This window comes from Taudactylus pleione, unplaced genomic scaffold, assembly GCF_031769625.1.
Source record: "Taudactylus pleione unplaced genomic scaffold, aTauple2 ptg001150l, whole genome shotgun sequence".
Lineage (NCBI taxonomy): Eukaryota > Metazoa > Chordata > Amphibia > Anura > Myobatrachidae > Taudactylus > Taudactylus pleione.
Genome location: NW_028285551.1, coordinates 177,810 through 199,008, shown reverse-complemented (window position 1 = coordinate 199,008; position 21,199 = coordinate 177,810). Strand labels below are relative to the sequence as shown.

At 46.2% G+C, this 21,199-nt stretch overlaps 1 protein-coding gene across 3 annotated transcripts in view; it reads right to left on the bottom strand.

Annotated features, from left to right (window-relative positions):
- The window catches only part of LOC148453443 (uncharacterized), a 99,905-nt gene extending 83,576 nt beyond the window's left edge, over nucleotides 1–16,329 (bottom strand). For all 3 annotated transcript variants that reach the window (XM_088462100.1, XM_088462102.1, XM_088462101.1), the window contains exon 1: nucleotides 16,110–16,329. The gene's annotated coding sequence lies outside the window, so the exon portion shown is untranslated. The remainder of the gene's footprint in view (nucleotides 1–16,109) is intronic.
- Between the last annotated feature and the right edge of the window lie 4,870 nt (nucleotides 16,330–21,199).

Sequence of the window (21,199 nt, the reverse complement as noted above, 5' to 3'; positions counted from 1 at the left end):
ATAGTATCAATAGGTTCAGTACAAGCCCTGAAGATGCCCTAGACGTGGTTGGACTGGCCCACAAGTGTACAGAGAAAATCTCCAGTGGGCCCCACTGCCTGTGGGTCCCACCCCCTCCTCTAGGGGTCAGGTTTCAGACCATACATGCCTACTCTCCCGGGAATCGCGGGAAGCTCCCGATTTTTCGGGTAACCTCCCGCGATCCCGGAAGAGTAGGCATATCTCCCGCATCCCGCCCACTTCCTAGTGAAGTGGGCAGGATGGGGAGATTTTACCTAAAATTATCGGGTCCGTCGGGAAGGGGCGGGGCTAAATTAGGCAAATCGCGTCATTTAGCCCCGCCCCCTCCTCACGTACCCACAAATCACAGGGGGTTTTCTGTAATGGGGACGGGGCCTAATGTCATCTATCATCTGGCCCCGCCCCCCGAAGAGGAGAGCAGCAGGTCCCCTCCTGCTGCTCCCGGAAAGCTGCCCAGCAAAGTAGGTAAGTATGTTTCAGACTGTGCCTCAAATTATGCATTGTTACTCTTCTAGAAGTTCACTAACTTGGTGAAGCAGGACTGTGAATGAGAATGGGTGCTTGGTTCGTCCTATGGAAAGTACATAAAAATTATCCCTCCTGCCAATCAAAGTGAGTGGTCCTGACACAACCCTACCCCCTCCTTTATAGAGGAGTCCTGTTCTTTGCAGGCCGACTAAATGTCATCTCTAATGTTTGACCAAGTCCATCTATGGTGGATGGCCACACCCCCTCTGTTGGCTGGCCACACCCTTTAAGCTTGGTCCTCAAACCATTACGTTCTCCGCGGGTGCCATTCATAGCACAGTCCGACACTGGCCCTAGATAGCACCCACCACCCACTCTGTGGTGGCACTGCTTTGTACCTTAGCAGACGGGAGGAAGGGCAACATCCTTTGCTTTTGAGTTTGGGGGTGTGGCATCTGGTTGTGATATAACAGCCAAGCACCATACTCCCAGTCCATCACAAACATGGTGGAACGGCAGCCAACAGCTTCTTATGCAAAAAAAAAAAAAAAAAATGCAGGGTGCTTTTTTAGTTTTTTTTTATTTTGTCCATCTCTGTTGCAAACTAACAACTAATTTATGCACAGACCCATAAGCAGGGAGGTGAATAAAATAAAATCATTAGTAACAAAGAGAAGACTGCTTTATAAGTAAGACTCTTCACACATTTTGAAAGGCATTCACAGATGGCCCTTCAAGAAATGAGTGAAAATAAGGACACAATTTAATGGCCTTGGAAGATGAATGGAGGGTGACTCAGACATGCTTCTAAGGGTAAACAGGTTGTCAGTTTATGGTTTATGAATTTCATTTTGAGCAGAGGTGCGTGTGACTCCTGAATCTTCCTGCATCAGGGTCCCCGGAGCCTCACATCGCTACTCTCTGGTGAGCCCCCTGCTCCTTCCACCATTTAACTTTCAGCCTGTGACTTCCCAATTTCCTCCATTCCCCCTCTCAAAGCATGACGCTACCCTTGAAGTAAAACGCGCAGTTGTGAACATTCTGAGGATCTGATTGGCTTATGATCTTCTCAAAAATCAACTTGCCCAATTTTAATGTTTCCTACTAGGAACACATTTTAAAGACTTATCCAGAGATTCTCAAACGCAGTCTTCATGGCAGGTTTTAAGGATATTAATGGTTGAGCAAAGATGGTTAACTCAAAAGAATAATTAAGGGCCTGATTCAGCAGTGAACGCAAGTTCGCTGCTGATCGCAGATTGGCGATTATCGGGAATCTACGCATGCGCAGGATCCATTCTGCGAGTGTGCAGAATGGGTCCTGCGTAGTTGCATGCAAGCCCTTGTATGCCTCTGCCTGATTGATAGGCAAAGGCATTTAAGGCAGGGGGCGGCCGGCGTTTCTGGAAATGGAGGCGTGTACATCCTGTTTTCCGGGAGTGGCTAGCCCAGGATCAACGCAGTGTCCTGGGCTCGCAAGCTGGCCAGCCTGAGAAAGTTGAGGCTTACTCAGCATGCCGGAGGCCCAGCGCCGTCCACCACCGTGACCACCGATGGTCGCGATAGTGATCTCAGCCTGCGATCTCCGTTGCAGTGATGGGATCGCAAATGCAGCAGGGGGTGTCATACACCTCCTGCTGCATTTTAATTATTGCAAGGATCGCAAATGCAAAGCTGCCTGTGTGCAGCTTTGCAATTTCGATCCTTGTTGAATCAGGCCCTAAGTCACCTGTGCCCAAGCATGGTTATCCTTAAAACCTAGACCGTTAGGCTGCCTTGAGCAGGGCCGGCTCTAGGGGTGTTCGACCAGTGCGGTTGCACAGGGGCGCCACCCATAGAGGGCGCACCCCTCCCCAACATCCCTATTTCAGCAGTACTGTCCCGCTGTTCCACCCGTGGGCCGGGTAGTCAAATCGGGAGGTTGGGGACCCCCACCGCCACACCCCCGGAGTGTGAATGGATGCAGCGCATGCACGCGGAATCCATTCACTGATGGGAGGGGGCTGGGGGAAGCCCAGCCAGTGATGGAGTGCTGGGATACACCCCCAGCCTGGCGTTATTTGGAGGTGTGCCATGTGAGCACGCCTCCTAATAACATCACTTAGGGGGTGTGGTCTATGGTAATGAGACCATGCCCCCAATTTCGGTCGTGCGCGCGATGACAGTGCGCATCCCAACGGGCCGGCACAGGGTGCTCAGACCCCCGGAGCCGGCCCTGGCTTTGAGGACCATGTTCAGGAACCTCTGGTCTATTCCTTAGAAAATACCACTAACAACTTACAATCAAATTAATTTTCATGTGTCCTTTCCTAGACAAACCTTAAAAGTTATTGAGACAAAGAAGAATATAATCAGAACTATTCCTGGTCCCTGGATTTTGGTGTGACCCCTTCCCTTGAAATACACATTAACACACAGGAACCTGGCATAAAGCGATTACCCTGTGCCAATATACACCAGCTGCCCGGGATTCTGCATCACAATTATAAGTTGCTTCCTTCCAGAGGTGTAAGCAAAAATCTGAGGAGCTAGTGGCGGGGTGATCACATGCCCCTAATTACATAGATTTGGGCACTTTAGCCGGGAGCAGTTTATATATGTTTAGGGCCCATATTACACTGAGGTGCCTAGTTTATGGTAACTCATTTTTATATGGATTATTTTTTTATTTGCAAATGGAGGGGGGAGGGGCCAAACCAACATCTTGTCTAGGGCCCCATAATTAAGCTCTGACAGTGGGTGACTGAGGTTACTGCTAAGTGCGGGAAGCAGCAATTAGTGTTAGGAGATAAATAGCCCAAAATCTTATTCAATGTTGGGAATGTAGGGTCAACTATACTAGCAGTGACAGGACTTTCAGATCAATACCATACGCTCCATCTACATTCCTGTCAAATAAATTTATGGTGATAGCCTCCCAATATATGCTATATACAATATACTCACATATCCCACAACAGCTGGATAAGAGCTCCCCAGTATAGGGTGCATAGGGGCAATGATGCATAAGAGCAACAAATAACCCAAATAAATCATTTTCATGCTGCAGTTGAATTGTGCCACCTTGAGAATTTGTGGTGTTGGTCTAGTAACCAGTGGCGCCACAAGGGGGGTGTGGGCCGCACCCGGGTGTCACCCGACGAGGGGTGACACCAAAGTGCCGACTCCCCCTCAGTGAAAGGAGCACTCGGCTCCTGACAAAGTGAGGGAGCCAGCACTGCCCACAGAGTGGTCACAGGGTGAACTCCAGGACCTCCCATCCACCAGAGCTCCCCAGTTGTTACGGGTAGGGATGGCCATTGACCATCGATGATTCGTAATGTCGAATGTTTTTCCCATCGATGGGGGGAGAACCAGATGGTTTCCCTCCCTCAATGGAAAAACAAAACCAAATTATTTTTTGGGTCATTTTTTTGCATAGCTCCACCCACAAAGTCACCCCCCCCATTTCTGATACGCCCACGGGCCAGTCAGTCATAGAACAGGGATGACCATCGGTTAGTGAAGCCATCGATGGTCATCCATTGCACAGTTGGTTTACAATCGATGGCCACTTTCTATTTTACCATTGATGGTAACCATACCAATGGCCATCCCTAGTTACGGGGTTCGGGCCTCGAGGCCACTCCCCCTTTCTCCCGGCACGCGCACTAAAGCCCTCCCCGCACCTGGTGCAATAGCGGGGACGGACGCCACTGCTAGTAACCTTGCCATATAGCTGGCTTTATTCCTGTTTGGAAGGACTCTTGTTACATCTAATGATGAAAGCAACACAAACATGATTTGTACACTCTCACCAGCCACCTCCCTCTTGTGCTTTTCTATCCCTCATCTCCTCACCACCTATCCCTCATCTCCTCACCACCTATCCCTCATCTCCTCACCACCTATCCCTTGGATTCTGCCATCCTGATTATTGGTTATTTGAGTATTATGACAGCTGATGCAGCAATGTTTATAAACCATTTCCATGTCCTGCAATGTTCTGTACTCTAAGTCACTTTTTACTTGTTTTGTTCTTACTATTTTTTTCTGATGTAAGGCGCTACAGACCCCTTATGGCACTATAAATACATTATAATGATGGTCCATACCAGTGACATGAGGTAAATGGCTGGGGAAGCACTGGCTAGTAGCAGAGCCAGATTACAGATATATATATGAACGCATACTGTACATATATGAAAATATTGTATTTTCAAAGCTTGAATTTAGGTCCCCCATACTAGTGTATGAAGACTACGGGCCAGATTGTGAGAGGAAGGTAAGCAGGAGATATCTGTGATACTAGTGTATGGGGACAGCGGGTCACATCGGGAGAGAAAGGTAAGCAGGAGATATCTGTGATACTAGTGTATGGGGACAGCGGGCCATTCCGCCAGAGGAAGGTAAGCAGGAGATATCTGTGATACTAGTGTATGGGGACAGCGGGCCATTCCGCCAGAGGAAGGTAAGTAGGAGATATCTGTGATACTAATGTATGAGGACAGCGGGTCACATCAGGAGAGAAAGGTAAGCAGGAGATATCTGTGACAGTAGTGTATGGGGACAGCGGGCTACATCAGGAGAGAAAGGTAAGTAGGAGATATCTGTGATACTAGTGTATGGGGACAGCGGGCCACATCAGGAGAGAAAGGTAAGCAGGAGATCTCTGTGATACTAGTGTATGGGGACAGCGGGCCACATTGTGAGAGGAAGGTAAGCAGGAGATATCTGTGATACTAGTGTATGGGGACAGCGGGCCACATTGGGAGAGAAAGGTATGTCTCCTGCATTTTCTTTTTGATGAATGGCGCCAAAACTTAATTTCTACAAAAGCAGGTGAAATTAAGGGCCCCATTTACAAACGAAAATTCCACGGTATTTAGTAATACTTATCCCTCTGGCAAGGTCCCGCGAAGTCCAGTGGAATCCTCGTCCTCGGCGTGGTCCTCCGCTGGGCTGCTGGCGGGGCTCCCGTGTCATACGCATGTGCATGACAGGGAGACCCGGCAGTGCCTGGAAGGCTTCACTGGAGCCGGAAAGGCACCGCCGGGTCTCCATTGCCGGCAATGGTTCCTGCATCGCTCTCGCCATCTAAAAGATGGCGAGAGCGATGCTGTACACACAGCGGTAATCTAAGATTACCGCTGTTTACTAAATACAGAAAAGCGGCATAACCCCTTTAGCGAGCACTAAAGGGGTTACTTTTCGTTTGTAAATGGGGCCCCATGTGATAATGAATACACCCCTTAGTTACAAGATGTGTTTGTAAGGATATTAATAATTATAGTATCCTTTACAAACATCAGGTATATTGTTACTTTGTTATGAAGCAACTACACTCACAGCATATAGAATGCACAGTCTATAGACAGAGAAGTAACAATAAGTTGGAAAAAAACAAGTTTTCTACCAATGTAAGAAAATGACATAGAGCTGGACGGGGCCAGGAAAAACATGAGTGGGCTGATAACAATACAAAATCTGTTTATGCCAATACACAGAGGAGGAGCCTCCCAGCCGCACGTGATACTGAGCGTTTCACACACAGTACATTTAGTACACGCTGCGGAGTACATTACACACACAGTCTAAAATCTTGCTCTCTGACCCTTCCAAATATGGAAACAATCAGTTTCCAAATAATCTGACATGTTTCCAAAAATACTTTTTGGATCAGATATCGTAAAACGCTTTCTGCAAAATGTGAGCTGGTGAGAGGGGCCTCGGTGCTCGCACAAAGCCATGTTCTCTCACAGACACACGTTCCGCTTTATAACATTCAAATGTATTTCACACACACAAAACATGATCTACATTCTAACATGCACATGTATTTCATAAACACCTTCGCACATGTTTTTCATACACACCTTCTAACAAACACATGTATTTCACACGTGTTACATTCTAACATGCCCATATGTTCCAACATAAACACGTAATTTCACGCAGACTCTCACGACATGTGGTACCTTCTAACACACATATGTGTTTCACACATAACATGTACAAATCTCGAACATACACATGCATTTCAAAGTTCTACATTCTAACACACATGTATTCCACACATGCATGCGTTATACATTCTAACATACATGTCTCTAATAAACATGTTCTATATTTACACATGCATATTTATATTATACAAACGACATGTACTATCTTCTAACACACACACAGACTTTCAACATTCTAACATGCTGTAAATACATGTATATCACACCAACATGTCGTAACTTCTAACATCCATGTGTTTTTCACACACATGTTCTTCTTTCTAAGATACACATATATTTCACACACACACACACACACTAAAAAAGTGGTGTATATGTGAAACTGGGCGCTCCTGAGTGTAAGCAGGACGTAAAGGTAAAAAGTTTTCCCTAGTGGAAACCAAAGTGTTTGAACAATGTTCTAAAATGGATTGTTACCTATACATAGGCGCTACTCAGATACAACCAATAGTGGAATGAAACAAAGGTATTCCGTGGTGATTGGACGTAACACATATGCATTTAATAATAATGTTTTAAAATAACATGAAACATTGATAAAATGTATCATTCACAAAAATGAGACGTTACATATATCGTGTCCAAAATTATTTTTTTCAATTCAGTAATCAATGAAAATTGGAGGGCGGGGGCCGGGTCCTTCCATGCGTGTTGCAGGGTTTCCCGGTTACCCTGCAGTGGCTCCAGTCGCTTAACAAAAACGGGGAGGGACTCCTGTAGAAAGGCTTCAGAGTCCAGGCAGCCTCGAGGGAGAGACCTTGCATCTCGAAACGCGTTGGCCACCTGCACCTGTGTCATCTCCTGGACTCTGAAGCCTTTCTACAGGAGTCCCTCCCCGTTTGGGTTAAGCGACTTTAGCCACTGCAGGGCAGCCCGGGTACCCTGCAACATAGCACCCGCTGGCTCCACACCACTCTTCGGGTAGGATCTCCTGAATATTGTCATTAATCATTGTTTGACAGACCATAACATGTTTTTTTCTGCATGTTTATACATTACATGCACTTGATTATATACATGCTAAGCATATTGTATAATGGACCTGAAACATGTATGGAAGGAACCGCCCCCGCCCTCCCCTTTTCATTGATTACTGATTTGAAAAAACTCAATGCACGATATATGTACCGTCTTGTTTTTGTGAATGATAGATTTTATCAACGTTTCATGTTATTTTAAAACATTATTTATTAAATGGATATGTTTTACGTCCAATCACCACGGAATATCTTTGTTTCATTCCACTATTGGTTGTATCTGAGTAGCGCCTATGTATAGGTAACAATCCATTTTAGAATTTTGTTCACACACACACACACACACACACACTACATGTTCTACCTTCTAACATGCACCTGTATTTCTCGCACACACAACATGATCAAAGGTGTCAAGATGGGGGTGCAGGTACAACGTTCTGGGGCCCAGGCCTGTCAGAGAACCACATCACCATATGGTATGGGCAGCACGACCCCTTCAGTAGCGACGGCAAATCAGCACCTGTACATGTGGCTACAGAATTCCCGGCATAGTGTGACATCACACCCACGCACCACGGACCCACTCCCTCTTCATACCGGGGGGGGCGGGTCGCAGAATTTCTAATGGTGGCCCTGAGCATGATATATATGTGTCTGTTGTCACGTACATTTCAAGGACTCTTAACCTAGAGATGCACCAACTCAGGATTTTTAAATGTTAATGTATCCACATATACAGATATATATCAGTGGATGGATCCAATTATCACTGTAATGCAAAATCATTTATCCACCATTTCTACTTGAAGTAGGAGGGGAAGGGGGGGGGGGGGGAGATTAGGAGGCTGCTCTAATTGTTTCCTACAATTCTCTAATTACTGGGCTCATTTTATACATTAGAGGAATCAGTAACATGATAAAAATACATCACATTGCTGTAATGACTGAAGAAATTCTCAGAAACCCTTCATATAATTGGCCTGCCCATTTTCTGCTTGATCGGTTGACTCGAGTCGCCATAACGAGCAGGGCAGAGGGTCAGAGTGCATTTAGAGGTGACCCTGGGAAGTACTTCTTAGCCCTATTTGGAATTATTTGTATATGAGCAAGAAACAAACAGAAAAAGTACTTTTGCAGCAGATATGCCAAAACCATATCCGGCCCTTCTAGTCACTGGGATTGTACTGGCATCCATTAGGAAGACTGCTACTAGTGAATGGATAGGTTCAGTAATGGCGCAGTTTAGGAAATGACTTCCTATACTGTGTATATGTGATGGGGACACTTTATATAATTCCCCTAGTTTCATTTCTGATTAATGGACACATTTGCTTCGGTCAACGGTTCCCAATCTTGGCCCTCAAGGCCTAACAGTCCAGGCTTTCAGGATATCCATGCTTGAGCACAGCTGGTATAATTAGTTCCTCATTTAGGGGCCTATTCATTAAACCTAAAAATTCTCTAGAGATAATTAGGTTTAGAACTCACATGGAGTTCTACCTAATTATAGGTGGAATTCATCATTCCACCTCTCCATAAGTATCTATTCTGAAAAGCTGTCATTTTTGCGATGACAGCTTTTCGGGAAATAGATACTTTTCCCTGCCTACACTACCTTATCGCATCTGGAAACAGTGCTGCGCATACGCTGTTACATCTGTAAAACCAGGGCATGCGCAGCACTGCCTACAGATGCGTTAAGTTTGTGTACCCCAAACGATCCCCCCCCCTCCCCCCTCCGCTCACCTACCCCCCCGACTTACCTGTCCGCGCAGCAGCCTCCGGCTCCGTCCTGCTGGTCTGTCATGTGGTTTCCCAGCAGACCACGACAGGTTAGAAAAAAAAAAACTTTTTTTTTTTCTAAACTTTCTTGTGCTCTGCTGGGGAGCACACATGTCCGACCAGCCTCCGGAGCCTGAGGACGAAGCAGAGCGCCGGAGGGACTCGTCGGGGGACCTGCACACGCGGATACAGGTAAGTCGATTCTGCTATTCGCCACCTCACAGTGGCGAAGTAACTGCATCAAATTCCGAAAATTTCATAATTTTCGGAATTTGATGAATACCACAACTTCCACATCCCATACTAATGTATGGGGAGTGTGGAAATTAACGCAGGGGAACTTAGCAAGGAGATATCTGTGATATCTCCCGTGCTAAGTCTGTTCATGAATACCAAAATAACGTTATTTAAGGAAAATGTCCTTAAAAACGTTATTTTAGTGTTGATGAATAGGCCCCTTAGTTTGATTTCACCATCTGTACTCAATCATGGATATCCTTAAAACCTGGACTGTTAGTGTGCCTTGATGACCGAGTTTGGGAACCACTGGTTTAGGTGACTTCTGGCATGAACATATATATATGTAATCTTAAATGTTCTTAACCTATAAGCCTATAAATGTGTACCATCCTCTCAGTTCTTTCTCTACTGATAATTTCACAGACTAGAGGACTCATTTATTAACAGCACATTTAGCACTATGCGTGGGAGCCGGCATATCGGGCGGTCGGGCAGCAGATCGCCAAGTGTGTACGGTCCGCCCGATATGTCAGCCCATCGACCCTGGGATCGTCGGCGACATCGCTGGGTACACGCATCGTTTCAGGGGCGTTTCTAGTGAGGAGGGGGCCCATGTGCAGTCTTTGTCACGGGCCCCCTCCTCTCCGTTTGGAAGCCGGCAGCACTCTGTGTTGTTCGCGGCCAGCGCCGTTGTTATAGGCTCTAGTGCCCAGAGTCTATAGCACATGCGCAGGTCACCGGGAAAATGGCTGCGGCGGCCATTTTCCCTGTACTGCTCATGCGCAAACTACGGGAAAATGACAGCCACGGCCATTTTCCAGACGTTTTTACAGCGCCGGACCCACACGCCAACGTGGGACTCCAGAGAGGTAAGTATATTATGGGTGCAGGATGTGCAGTGCAGGCCCTCCCTGGACCCAGGGGCCCATGTGCCCGCAAGGCCGTAGCTAGGGCACACTTGCCTACTTTTGAAAAGTAATTTCAGGGAGATTGTGATAGCAACACCTATGAGCGCGGCGGTAAAGTGGACGTGTCCTGTTCCTCCTTATAGGTGTGCCATAAAGTTGACTTACATTCAAATGTAAACAAGCCCCAAAGCAACAATTGTTGCTCATTAAGATGTACTTGTTGATGAAACACACTGATACATCATTATGCCTTATAACCAATGCAGGGAAATGGCATTAATGATCACATTTGAATGTATAAATATCTTAATTCTTTTTTTTTCCAAGTATATAACAGCTACATAATGAGGGTAAGGTGCAATCAGGTAGATTTCTGGACTCTTCAGGGAGTCAGGGAGATTGTTACTGTTTCAGGGAGTCTCCCTGACATTCAGGGAGAGTTGGCAATTATGAGCTAGGGTAGTGCGGACGGTGCCATCGCACAGGGCACCACAGGTCAGGGGGCTCTGTTTGGACCTGTCAAATTTCTGTTTATTATCATTCTTGCTTGAAGCTTCCTCTTATTTCATCCCCAGCATCTCCTGGCCTCTCCTATCTCTTCCCTGGCCCTTCCCCATGAAGTCATGGCCCATTTTGGGTGCATTATGTCCCTTTGAAATATGAGGGGGGCGCCAATGCTCTTTCTGGCACAGGGCACCAATAAGTATAGTTACGGCTCTGGTGCCCCGCACACCCTGTGCCCATTATAGATACGCCCCTGCATCGTTTAGTGTGTAGCCAGCTTTATACAGATGACAAAAACAGCTCGCTAGGATACAGTGTCACTCACTGGTGAGCACTCTCATACAGATGATGACAACTCACTAGGATGCAATGTCACTCACTGGTGAGCACTCTCATACAGATGATGACAACTCACTAAGATGCATTGTCACTCACTGGTGAGCACTCATACAGATGATGACAACTCACTAGGATGCTTTGTCACTCACTGGTGAGCACTCTCCTACAGATGATGACAACTCACTAGGATGCAATGTCACTCACTGGTGAGCACTCTCACTCAGATGATGACAACTCACTAAGATGCATTGTCAGTCACTGGTGAGCACTCTCATACAGATGATGACAACTCACTAGTGAGCACTCTCACTCAGATGATGACAACTCACTAAGATGCAGTGTCACTCACTGGTGAGCACTCTCATACAGATATTGACAACTCACTAGGATGCATTGTCACTCACTGGTGAGCACTCTCATACAGATGATGACAACTCACTAGGATGCAATGTCACTCACTGGTGAGCACTCTCATACAGATGATGACAACTCACTAAGATGCATTGTCACTCACTGGTGAGCACTCTCATACAGATGATGACAACTCACTAGGATGCAATGTCACTCACTAGTGAGCACTCATATGCAGACGATGACAACTCACTAAGATGCAGTGTCACTCACTGGTGAGCACTCTCATACAGATGATGACAACTCACTAGGATGCAATGTCACTCACTGGTGAGCACTCATATGCAGATGATGACAACTCACTAAAATTCAATGTTGATCAGTGTGCCGCATATCTCTGTGCCACATTTCTTATATATTAGAATAAAATGCAACTCCCTATTATTCAATACAACACATAGGGGAAACAGTGGCTGCTAGCGGAACGCATTGTCCCTGACTGAAGAGCAGAATGCAGTGTATATATATATATATATATATATATATATGTCAATAGCAAAGGTAGGGCCCTTGAAACTAGAATTTCAGGTGACTCAATGGGAAAAGCTAGTAGAAAACTTGGTTATTTGGGAAGAAGTATTAGTAGCAGGAAAAGAGAATATATAATGCTCCTTTACAGGTCACTGGATATATAGTTCACTGTTAATACTGTATACAGTTAGAGTGGTGTTATATTTAAAAAAAATATATATATGAATTAAAAAAAATTAAGAGAATAACTATTAAGTTTTCTACAAAACAGCACTTGTTAATTATAGGGGCGCCACTTATACTTGAACCACCCGAATAACTGCAGTTGCTCTACTTCCTTCAGTACCATCTTCTCTAGGTTATCTCCTGGTCCTGTATTGTATTGTTCTGTAAGTCGCTTTTCTACAACTTGTTTATGTACTTTGTAAGGCGCTGCGGAACATTTGTGGCGCCATATAAATAAATGATAATAATAGTAATAATCTGCTGACACTGCTGACCCTCCTATTCAGATACCCCCTGAAAGCTCCACTGCCTACCTGCTTTTTAAGTGAATGAGGTGGGCAGCATGCGGGCTGAATACAGGGTGAAATAAATAGATGAGATAGGGAGGACCACACCCCAGATTCAAGAACTAGGGAGGAGGGACACGTCAGAAGAGCAGAATGCTGCTCCGGCCTGGTATATGAGACCACATATCTCCTTGTCACGTGGTGCCCTTATAATAAACAAGTTCCAACAAAACATCTTACAGGGTTTCTAAACTCCAGGCGTAAATGGGAAGGCTCAGTTAAAGTGTTTAGGATATTTTTTTTTTATTTGGCCCCATCCCACCAACCACTGGAGTTGCAGGAGTCCCATGTGCAAGACCCTGGAGTGTGTGAGATATCATGCTGCATGCACCTCATATTTGATATCTGCAGCTGGTAACGGTATGGAAGTGAGGTCACCAATAATACTGCGGTCTTCATCCATTCTCTGTCAGCATTATACTATTATAGTACCATTGTAAGAATGTTGTACTGCTTTCATGATTACTGATTTAAGAGGATTACATTCATTTTAATAATGAGCAGAGCAAAGTAACCTTTACATGTGTTTACTGCATAGAGTGGCATGGTGGGAGACAGTAGACATTTGTTCCAGCATCCCTGCACTGCTACCTATCTGCAGCATACACTCGCCGGCTGGTGAGCTGTATATAGAATCTCGCTCCACTCCACTACCAGTCTGCATGTAACAGTGAGGATGGCTGTACCTGATAGCTTTCAATAAACCAACACTATTGGTGGTTTAACTGGGCTGTTCACGAGTCATCAGCTGGTGTGTTTCCAAAATTACCAAATTACGGCTCGCCGGTCCTGAAGAAGAAACTGCAATAAAGCGATAACAATTGCTATAACAGTGCTGGCTGTGACCCTGAGGCTGTGCATGGGTGGCACATGCAGGACAATGGGGAAGAGTTGAATATCCCTCTCTGGTGATGCTTAGAAGAACGTCTAAAGCCATCTGAAGGGCACCAAGTTTGGCTCTTTAATTTGGCCAAGACAGTAGTCCCCTTGATAATAATGGAGGGAGAGATGTCTGATGGGATAACACATGCGTTAGAGACATTTCTTAAATTGCTCTGATACTTGGACCAGGCAGAAACAGCTGTTTCCTCATGTTTTTTCTATCATAACTAGACTCCTTAATGCTATAAACACGCAACCATACAGTATCATGAGTTGCATTCCTGAGGACAGCACTGAGACTGAGGGTAAATAGTAGTAGATCTGCAGCATGGTCCCTCAGCAGATGCAGCAGGGACACGCACTGCCGAAAATGCACGGGACAACCAGATCATGAAGGGTTATCCTAGCTAGCACAAAACTCCTACAGGATAAATATAAGAAAAACACAATAGGTAAACAGTATAACTGTTGTTTTTCCCCCTGCAGTCGTTTTTGTAACTCATGCATTAGAAAACGTTATCGCCACGGGAGACCTTGGTCACGCATATGGAAACTGTGTTGCTTATTCACTAGATAACCATATTACTCATTGTAAAACTGACCCACTCCGCAAGCATTGGGGGGCCAATCTGACTCACAGGGGCCATGGCTAACCCCCTGCCGAGGATTATCATACCTTTTGGATTTGGAGAGCTTTTGATTTATATAGGCAGTGTTTTTTTTCCCTTGATTACTTCATTTCATTAAAATAGGTTTAGACGGCCTGTGTGGTTTTTTTTTTGAATGGCTGAGGAACTACAAGTCCCTGCATGCCGGGTAGTCAGAGGGTGCCAGAGCATACTGGGACTTTAAGTTGCGCAACATTGTCTCCTGATTCCTTAATGTACTTCTCGCGTTTCGCCTATTCAGTATTGTACGGTGATACTTCTACCTCTGGGAGTACTGTCATAATAAAAAAAATGTGACTTTATGTAAAGTAGGGTTATACACGTATTACTGGTTGCGCAGCCTGCTGTATAATACTATACATCACCGCTAAGGTGGGAGTACTGGCACATTGAGCATAAGGAAGGCATATAAAATACAAAGCCATTCATGCACACTACAGCCAGTGGAGTGTAATACTAGCAACCTGGGGGAGAGTCAGGAGGAGTAAATAGTACAGAGATGGTGTGAGGCTCCTGGTACAGTAATTGTGTTGTGACGGGTGAAATTCTCCTTTGTAAGGGCCTGTTTTACTTCTATAATCTGATTTGAAATGGACTTCTGGACATTTTTGGAAATTGATACCAGGTTGTCAACCCAGCGTGACCCCTTCTCAAATCACCCCCGTGATTGGAACGCAGCAGCGTTTGCACATAGGTTTATCTAACAAAGGAGTTTAGGCCTAGCCCAGTTGAGAAGGCGAGTATATTTCAGTGGAAGAGGTGTACCCTAACAAGAGGTCGCGTACTGAAGCTCGTAGGGGGAGGCTCAGGAGAGTTGGTAGGAAGCACTTTTCCACTGAAAAGGTAGTGGGTGCCAAAAAACTAGATTCCAGCAGAAGCCGAGGTGTCTAAAGACAGAGCAGTTAAACGCATTTTTATCCTGCAGTTAGCAAATATACAGTTACATGCATACATACTAGGAACTGATCAAGACATGGGGATCGCCGATCCTTACGGTGGAGCCAGTAGAATGTGCAGCCCACTGCCTGCGAGACTGTGACTACACACAAACGTAGAATGAGTATATTGGGCAGGCAAGTGGGACCACCATACTTCTATTTCCATAAAGTGCAATAAATATTGGTACTTTATATATCTGCAATATTTCGCCGATTTCAGCACTTTCACTTCACTAATAAAGTCCTCTCCATCTCCTCGGCAGTCACACCTGTTTCTTTTGGGAGACACGCTATGATATGAGGGAACCTTCATCCCATACAATCCAACAATCCATATCGCTATGGGGTCATGCCTCTGAGCCACTCACAGGGTGACAATTTCAGGGACAGAGATGGGTCTTGTGGATTGGATATTACATCTGGAGGAGTCGCTTTGAACTCTTCTGACCGGTATGAACATTAACAAATACAATTAATATGGGAGCTTGACTAGCACCGAGAGATTTTCCGTTTATATCCCGCATATTGGCCTTTAAGAGCCCCAAACTGATGGATAACCCAGTTTGGACACAGCTGACTCAGTGAACATGACTCTCAGTGAATCACCAGTGTCCTATTGTAGTCTGCCATGGCTCGTCTGAGGAACACTGAGATACATGATACAACACAATGGGAGATATACCAGGGGATGATCAGTAAGAAAATCTGTCTTGGAGTACAATGGCCATTGATTCTCTTCTAAATGCAACTAAAGTTATGTAGCCCAGACCAAGGTTTGTGAGCTAGTTGTCCCCGGCGTATATATGGAAAGAGGCTCCTAGCTGGGGCAGATCTGAGTTTCAGCCAGTTTAGAGGTCTTTATGAGCCCCCTCGCTAGCTGAGCGTAACACTTCCATTGTTCTACATGAATGTGGACTCACCTGATCTGTGCAACACTCTGTGCCCCAGTATGAGGATGATGGGTCAGTGAGATGCCATCTGGTACCCCCCAAAATCACATCCTTATCCGCATGGAGTGATGGCAAAAGAGGTCCCTTCTCCAAGCCTGACAACTGGGACTTTATCCTGGGAATGGCTACTGCATCCGAGTTTAAAGGCAAAGTCAGATTCATTGACAGGGTGCCCGTCTCCCTCAACCCACAGGGGGCTGGAGCAGTCTATGGAGAGGGAAAGAAGCAGGACAATCCAGAGGAAATAAGGGGCCAGGGCTGTGTAATCAGCCAGGGAGGGGAGGAGGAGAGAGAATGAGAGAAAGGGGGGAGGGAGGCACAGCTGAGAGGGGGGAGACTGGGCTGGAGCAGTAACAAAAACTCTGAAAAGTTTCCTGCTTCTCTTAACCTCTCAGCTGCCATGCTGTATACTAGTACCTACCGCACCATCCACTGTGCCAGTACACAAATACCCCACTCTCAGCTGCCATACTGTATACTAGTACTTACCGCACCATCCACTGTGCCTGTACACAAATACCCCACTCTCATCTGCCATATTGTATACTAATTCCTACCGCACCGTCCACTGTGCCGATACACAAATACCCCACTCTCAGCTGCCATACTGTATACTAGTACTTACCGCACCGTCCACAGTGCCGATACACAAATACCCCACTCTCAGCTGCCATACTGTATACTAGTACCTACCACACCAGCCACTGTGCCGATACACAAATACCCCACTCTCAGCTGCCATACTGTATACTAGTACATACCGCACCGTCCACTGTGCCGGTACACAAATACCCCATTCTCAGCTGCCATACTGTATACTAGTACCTACAGCACCGTCCACTCTGCCGATACACAAATACCCCACTCTCAGCTGCCATACTGTATACTAGTACCTACCGCAACATCCACTGTGCCAGTACACAAATACCCCACTCTCAGCTGCCATACTGTATACTAGTACCTACAGCACCGTCCACTCTGCCAGTACACAAATACCCCACTCTCAGCTGCCATACTGTATACTAGTACCTACCGCACCGTATACTGTGCCAGTACACAAATACCCCACTCTCAGCTGCCATACTGTATACTAGTACCTACCGCACCGTATACTGTGCCAGTACACAAATACCCAATCTCATCTGCCATACTGTATACTAGTACCTACCGCACCATCCGCTGTGCCATATACAAATACCCCACTCTCATCTGCCAAACTGTATACTAGTACCTACCGCACCGTATACTGTGCCGGTACACAAATACCCCACTCTCAGCTGCCATACTGTATACTAGTACCTACCGCACCATCCACTGTGCCGGTACACAAATACCCCACACTCAGCTACCATACTGTATACTAGTACCTACAGCACCGTATACTGTGCCAGTACACAAATACCCACTCTCATCTGCCATACTGTATACTAGTACCTACCGCACCATCCACTGTGCCATATACAAATACCCCACTCTCATCTGCCATATTGTATACTAGTACCTACCGCACCGTATACTGTGCCAGTACACAAATACCCCACTCTCATCTGCCATACTGTATACAAGTACCTACCCCACCGTATACTCTGCTAGTACACAAATACCCCACTCTCATCTGCCATACTGTATACTAGTACCTACAGCACCGTATACTGTGCCGGTACACATATACCCCACTCTCAGCTGCCATACTGTACTACTACCTACCGCACCGTCCACTGTGCCACTACACAAATACCCCACTCTCATCTGCCATACTGTATACTAGTACCTACCGCACCATATACTGTGCCAGTATACAAATACCCCACTCTCATCTGCCCTATTGTATACTAGTACCTACCGCACCGTCCACTGTGCCAGTACACAAATACCCCACTCTCAGCTACCATACTGTATACCAGTACCTACCGCACCGTCCACTGTGCCAGTACACAAATGCCCCACTCTCAGCTGCCATATTGTATATTAGTACCTACCGCACCGTCCACTGTGCCGGTACACAAATACCCCACTCTCATCTGCCATACTGTATACTAGTACCTACCGCACCACCCACTGTACCGGTACACAAATACCCCACTCTCAGCTGCCATACTGTATACTAGTACCTACAGCACCATATACTGTGCCAGTACACAAATACCCCACTCTCATCTGCCATACTGTATACAAGTACCTACCGCACCGTATACTCTGCTAGTACACAAATACTCCACTCTCATCTGCCATACTGTATACTAGTACCTACCGCACCATCCACTGTGCCAGTACACAAATACCCCACTCTCATCTGCCATACTGTATACATGTACGTACCGCACCGTCCACTGTGCCACTACACAAATACCCCACTCTCAGCTGCCATACTGTATACTAGTACTTACCGCACCATCCACTGTGCCAGTACACAAATACCCCACTCTCATCTGCCATACTGTATACTAGTACTTACCACACCATCCACTGTGCCAGTACACAAATACCCCACTCTCATCTGCCATACTGTATACAAGTACCTACCGCACCGTCCACTGTGCCACTACACAAATACCCCACTCTTAGCTGCCATACTGTATACTAGTACCTACCGCACCATCCACTGTGCCAGTACACAAATACCCCACTCTCAGCTGCCATACTGTATACTAGTACCTACCGCACCGTATACTGTGCCAGTACACAAATACCCCACTCTCAGCTGCCATACTGTATACTAGTACCTGCCGCACCATCCACTGTGCCAGTACACAAATACCCCACTCTCATCTGCCATACTGTATACCAGTACCTACCGCACCGTATACTCTGCTAGTACACAAATACTCCTCTCTCATCTGCAATACTGCATACTAGTACCTACAGCACCGTATACTGTGCCGGTACACAAATACCCCAATCTCATCTGCCATACTGTATACTAGTACCTACTGCACCGTCCACTGTGCCAGTACACAAATACCCCACTCTCATTTGCCATACTGTATACAAGTACCTACCGCACTTCATACTGTGCCGGTACACAAATACCCCACTCTCATCTGCCATATTGTATACTAGCACCTACCGCACCATCCACTGTGCCAGTACACAAATACCCCACTCTCATCTGCCATACTGTATACTAGTACCTACCACACCATCCACTGTGCCGGACACAAATACCCCACTCTCATCTGCCATACTGTATACTAGTACCTACCACACCATACATAAATACCCCACTCTCATCTGCCATACTGTATACTAGTACCTACCGCACCGTCCATTGTGCCAGTTCACAAATACCCCACTCTCACCTGCTATACTGTATACTGGTACCCATCGTACCATATGCTGTGCCAGTACACAAATACCCCACTCTCAGCTGCCATACTGTCAGGGGCGTATCTATAATGGGTGCAGGGTGTGCGGGGCACACGGGCCCCCGGGTAATTATACTTACCTCTCCGCCGATTCCCGAAGTGCTGCTACCGGCGCTGTAGAGCAGCAAACACTCACTGGGAATGGCGGTGGCCATTTTCCCAGTGATCTGCGCATGCGCAGAAAAGATGTCCCTGGGAAGCAGGCGTGGGCACCATTTTCCCGGAGACCCGCGCATGCGCTGTAGATTGTGGCATGAAGCCAGAATCTACAGCACTCAGTGCCGCTGAGCCGCAGTCAGACAGGAGGGCGCCCAAACGGAGGCTGCACACGGGCCCCCTCCTCTCTTAAAACGCCCCTGCATACTGTATACTAGTACCTACCGCACCGTCCACTGTGCCAGTACACAAATACTCCACTCTCTTCTGCCATACTGTATACTAGTACCCACCGCATCATCCACTGTGCCAGTACCCAAATACCCCACTCTCATCTGCCATACTATATACTAGTACCTACCGCACCACCCACTGTACTTGTACACAAATACTCCACTGTCATCTGCCATACTGTATACTAGTACCTACCACACTGTACACAAATATCCCACTCTCAGCTGCCATACTGTATACTAGAACCTATCGTACCACACACTGTGCCAGTACACAAATACCCCACTCTCATCTGCCATACTGTATACTAGTACCTACCACACCATCCACTGTACTTGTACACAAATACTCCACTCTCATCTGCCATACTGTATAATAGTACCTACCGCACCGTACACAAATACCCCACTCTCAGCTGCCATACTATATACTAGCGCCTACCACACTGTACACAAATACCCCACTCTCAGCTGCCATACTGTATACTAGAACCTATCGTACCACACACTGTGCCAGTACACAAATACCCCACTCTCAGCTGCCATACTGTATACTAGTACCTACCACACTGTACACAAATACCCCACTCTCAGCTGCCATACTGTATACTAGTACCCATCGTACCATATGCTGTGCCAGTACACAAATACCCCACTCTCACCTGCTATACTGTATACTAGTACCCATCGTACCATATGCTGTGCCAGTACACAATATCCCACTCTCACCTGCTATACTGTATACTAGTACCCATCGTACCATATGCTGTGCCAGTACACAAATACCCCACTCTCACCTACTATACTGTATACTAGTACCCATCGTACCATATGCTGTGCCAGTACACAATATCCCACTCTCACCTGCTATACTGTATACTAGTACCCATCGTACCATATGCTGTGCCAGTACACAATATCCCACTCTCACCTGCTATACTGTATACTAGTACCCATCGTACCATATGCTGTGCCAGTACACAATACCCCACTCTCACCTGCTATACTGTATACTGGTACCCATCGTACCATATGCTGTGCCAGTACACAATATCCCACTCTCACCTGCTATACTGTATACTAGTACCCATCGTACCATATGCTGTGCCAGTACACAATATCCCACTCTTACCTGCTATACTGTATACTAGTACCCATCGTACCATATGCTGTGCCAGTACACAATACCCCACTCTCAGCTGCTCCCATGTGTCACCTTCTACTCTAAATCTGTGCTGGTACAGTTAAAAGGGTTACATCATCCTTTCTGTATTTAACAAAAAGTGGTAATGTAAGATTACAGTTT